Source organism: Arachis stenosperma, chromosome 3 (genome assembly GCF_014773155.1).
Source record: "Arachis stenosperma cultivar V10309 chromosome 3, arast.V10309.gnm1.PFL2, whole genome shotgun sequence".
NCBI classification, from domain to species: Eukaryota; Viridiplantae; Streptophyta; class Magnoliopsida; order Fabales; family Fabaceae; genus Arachis; species Arachis stenosperma.
The window spans coordinates 95,846,406-95,851,399 of NC_080379.1; the positions used below are offsets into that span (position 1 = coordinate 95,846,406).

The 4,994-nt window shown below is 38.4% G+C and overlaps 1 non-coding gene across 1 annotated transcript; it reads right to left on the reverse strand.

Annotated features, from left to right (window-relative positions):
• Positions 1-4,445: 4,445 nt before the first annotated feature.
• On the reverse strand, positions 4,446-4,554 carry LOC130972512 (small nucleolar RNA R71). The gene has a single exon (XR_009083674.1). It is a non-coding gene; the product is annotated as a small nucleolar RNA R71 (small nucleolar RNA).
• Positions 4,555-4,994: the final 440 nt, after the last annotated feature.

The window sequence follows — 4,994 nt, forward strand, 5'->3', positions numbered from 1 at the left end:
GGAGGTTCCGCATCTCCTAAGTCTGCAACCACTTCTTCTTCTGCAACTATTATGGTTTCCTCCACTTGTTCCAGTACAAAGTCATGCTCCTTATTGTCCACTGGAGTTTCTAGTGTCTCCCTCATGCTACGTTCTTCATTGGATTCTCCACATGGGGCCATGGGAGTCTGTTGGATGTCTGAACGTCTAGAAGATAATCGATTTATTGCTTGCTCCAGTTGATGAAGGGTTACATGAAATTGATCTACTGTTTCCTTGAAATGATCCCTTGACTCTTGTTCCTCCTTGATGATTACCTTTCCATGACAACTCCCTTCAATTACTCCCTCACCTTCAAGGGTCTCTTCTACCTTCACCTTTAGTGCCTCCTCTAGCTCCTTATGAAGTATGAATTCGCGAAGACTATCCTCTCTCTTTTGTTCCATATCAATAGCATAATTGGGATCATCTTGCTCTTGGATTGATAAATGTGGGTGCTCTTCCATGGATGGTGGTGATGGGATGGGTGGATCATTATGTGGTTGAAAAGGAAGTGCACTAGAGCTTGAGGGTTGATTGTTGAAGGTATTTGGTGGTCCGATTCGGGCGGCGAGAGCTTGTATAGTAGAGTTTAGATCGGTAAATGCTTTCTCCATGGAGGTTTGGGGTGGATAGGAGGGTGGGTCATCTTGGTAATGATAAGGAGATGGTGTATATTGAGGTGGTGGTTCTGTGTATGGTTCATTTGGCTCTGATGAGCGGATAATTTATACGCTTTTTGGCATTATTTTTAGTTTGTTTTAGTTAGTTTTTATTATATTTTTATTTGTTTTTAGTTAAAATTCACTTTTCTGGACTTTACTATGAGTTTGTGTATTTTTCTGTGATTTCAGGTATTTTCTGGCTAAAATTGAGAGACCTGAGCAAAAATCTAATTCAGAGGCTGAAAAGGCTGCAGATGTTGTTGGATTCTGACCTCCCTGCACTCGAAGTGGATTTTATGGAGCTACAGAAGCCCAATTGGCGCGCTCTCAACTGCGTTCGAAAGTAGACATCCTGGGCTTTCCAGCAATGTATAATAGTCCATACTTTGCTCGAGATTTGATGGCCCAAGCTGGCGTTCCAAATCAGCTCAAAACTGCCCAATATTAAACGCCGGAACTGGCACAAGAATGGGAGTTAAACGCCCAAACTGGCACAAAAGCTGGCATTTAACTCCAAGAAAAGTCTCTACATATGAAAGCTTTAATGCGCAGCCCAAGTACACACCAAGTGGGCCCGGAAGTGGATTTTTATGTCATTTACTTATTTCTGTAAACCCTAGGCTACTAGTTCTCTACAAATAGGACCTTTTGCTATTGTATTTTCATCTTTGGACGTCTAGTTCTTAGATCATTGGGAGGCTGGCCTCTCGGCCATGCCTAGACCTTGTTCTTATGTATTTTCAATGGTGGAGTTTCTACACTCCATAGATTAAGGTGTGGAGCTCTGCTGTACCTCGAGTATTAATGCAATTACTATTGTTCTTCTATTCAATTCAGCTTATTCTTGTTCTAAGATATCACTTGTTCCTCAACTTGATGAATGTGATGATCCGTGACACTCATCATCATTCTCACCTATGAACGTGTGCCTGACAACCACCTCCGTTCTACCTTAGATTGAGTGGATATCTCTTGGATCCCTTAATCGGAATCTTCATGGTATAAGCTAGAATTGATGGCGGCATTCAAGAGAATCCAGAAGGTCTAAACCTTGTCTGTGGTATTCTGAGTAGGATTCAAGGATTGAATGACTGTGACGAGCTTCAAACTCGCGATTATGGGGCATTAGTGACAGACGCAAAAGAATCACTGGATTCTATTCCGACATGATCGAGAACCGACAGCTGAATAGCCGTGCTGTGACAGAGCGCGTTGAACATTTTCACTGAGCGGACGGGACTATAGCCACTGACAACGGTGATGCCCAACATACAGCTTGCCATGGAAATGAGTAAGAAGGATTGGATAAAGACAGTAGGAAAGCAGAGAGACGGAAGGGACAAAGCATCTCCATACGCTTATCTGAAATTCTCACCAATGAATTACATAAGTATCTCTATCCTTATTTTATGCTTTATTCATAAATCATCCATAACCATTTGAATCTGCCTGACTGAGATTTACAAGATGACCATAGCTTGCTTCATACCAACAATCTCCGTGGGATCGACCCTTACTCGCGTAAGGTTTATTACTTGGACGACCCAGTGCACTTGCTGGTTAGTTGTGCGAAGTTGTGATAAAGAGTTGAGATTGCAATTGAGCTACCATGTTTATGGCGCCATTGATGATCACAATTTCATGCACCAAGTTTTTGGCGCCGTTGCCGGGGATTGTTTGAGTTTGGACAACTGACGGTTCATCTTGTTGCTTAGATTAGGTATTTTTCTTCAGAGTTCTTAAGAATGAATTCTAGTGTTTCAGGTGATGTTCTTATCATCAACAAAGCTGATTGATTCTCATCAATTTAGCTCTTGAATGTAATGTCCTGCTGAAACTTGGCTAGCCATGTCTAATTTCTTTAGACTGAAGCTTTAGACTAACATTGCATGATTCCTATAATTCTCATTAAGAATTTTGATATCCTTATTTTCTTTCAATTTTCGAAAAAATCCAAAAAAAAAATTACAAAATCATAAAAACAAAAAATATTTTATGTTTCTTATTGAGTCTAGTGTCTCATTTTAAGTTTGGTGTCAATTGCATGTTTCTTTTCTTCTTGCATTTTTCGAATTCATTCATGTGTCTTAATTGATCTTCAAGTTGTTCTTGATGATTTCCTTGTTATGATCTTTAAATTCTCTTGTCCTGAGTGTTTTGTTGCTTCTCATATGCATTCTCATTTTGTTAGTGTCAATAGTATACAAACTTCTAAGTTTGGTGTCTTGCATGCATCGTTTATTTGGTCTTAGTTGCATTTTGATTATTCCTCATCATTAAAAATTCAAAAAAAAATTTTAATTTATGTCTTTTCAAGTCAATAATACAGAGAATTGAAGATTCAGAACATTCAGCAGAGGAATTACACAGAAAAAGGCTGGGCGTTCAAAACGCCCAGTGAGGAAGGAAAACTGGCGTTTAAACGCCAGCCAGGGTGCCTGGCTGGGCGTTTAACGCCCAAAAGGGGTGAGTTTTGGGCGTTAAACGCCAGAATGTATACCATTCTGGGCGTTTAACACCAGGATGGCACAAGAGGGAAGATTTTGTTTTCTATTCAAATTTTTTTCAAGTTTTCAAACTTTTTCAAAATTAAATCTTTTTCAAATCATATATTTTCAATCATATCTTTTCAAAATCAATTTCTTTCCATTTTCAAAGATACTTGCTAACAATTAATGATTTGATTCAACATTTCAAGTATGTTGCCTTTTCTGTTGAGAAAGGTTTAATGTTTGAATCATATCTTTTCTTGTTAGCCAAGTCATTAATTTTAAAAATCAAATCTTTTTAAATTGTTTTTCAAATCATATCTTCTCAATCATATCTTTTTAAAACCATAACTTTTCAATCATATCTTTTTAATCACATCTTTTTTTTTAAAATAGTTTTCAATCATATCTTTTTAAATTTCTAATTTCAAAATCTTTTTCAAAAATCACTTGATTTCTTTTCCACTCTTAGTTTTCGAAAATCAATTAGTATTTTTCAAAATGTTTTTAAAATCTTTTTAATTTATTTTCAAAAACTTCTTCCCCTCTTCTCACATCCTTCTATTTATGGACTAACACTCCTCCTCAATGCACAATTCGAACTCTATCTTTCTTGATAAGTTCGAATTCTTCTACCTCTTCCTTCTATTTTTTTTTCCTCTGACACCTCAAGGAATCTCTATACTGTGACATAGAGGATTACAAATTTTCTTGTTCTCTTCTCTTTCATATGAGCAGGAGCAAAGACAAAAGCATTCTTGTTGAGGCTGACCCTGAACCTGAAAGGACCTCGAAGCGAAAGCTAAGAGAAGCAAAAGCACAACTCTCTGTAGAGGACCTAACAGACATCTTCAAAGAAGAAGAACCCATGGCAGCCGAAAACAACAACAATGCCAACAATGCAAGGAAGGTGCTGGGTGACTTTACTGCACCTACTCCCGACTTCTATGGGAGAAGCATCTCTATCCCTGCCATTGGAGTAAATAACTTTGAGCTTAAGCCTCAATTAGTTTCTCTAATGCAACAGAATTGCAAGTTCCATGGACTTCCATTGGAAGATCTTCATCAGTTTTTAGTTGAATTCTTGCAAATCTGTGACACTGTCAAGACTAATGGGGTTAACCCTGAGGTCTACAGACTTATGCTATTCCCTTTTACTATAAGAGACAAAGCTAGGATATGGTTGGACTTACAACCTAAAGAAAGCCTGAACTCTTGGAAAAAGCTAGTCAATGCCTTCTTGGCAAAGTTCTTTTCACCTCCAAAATTGAGTAAGCTTAGAGTGGAAATCCAAACCTTCAGACAGAAGGAAGGTGAATCCCTCTATGAAGCTTGGGAAAGATACAAATAATTGATCAGAAAGTGTCCTTCTGACATGATTTCTAAATGGAGCATCATAGGTATCTTCTATGATGGTCTGTCTGAACTGTCCAAGATGTCATTGGATAGCTCTGTTGGAGGATCTCTTCATCTGAAGAAGACACCTGCAGAAGCTCAAGAACTCATTGAAATGGTTGCAAATAACCAATTCATGTACACTTCTGAAAGGAATCCTGTGAACAATGGGACGAATCAGAAGAAAGGACTTCTTGAGATTGATACTCTGAATGCCATACTGGCTCAGAACAAAATATTGACTCAGCAAGTTGATGTGCGGAAAATGATCCGACACAAAACTCACCGGCAAGTATACCGGGTCGCATCAAGTAGTAATAACTCACTTAGAGTGAGGTCGATCCCACAGGGATTGATGGATCAAGCAACTTTAGTGGGTGATTAGTTTAGTCAAGCTAACATTGAGTGAATTGTGTGAAAAGTGACC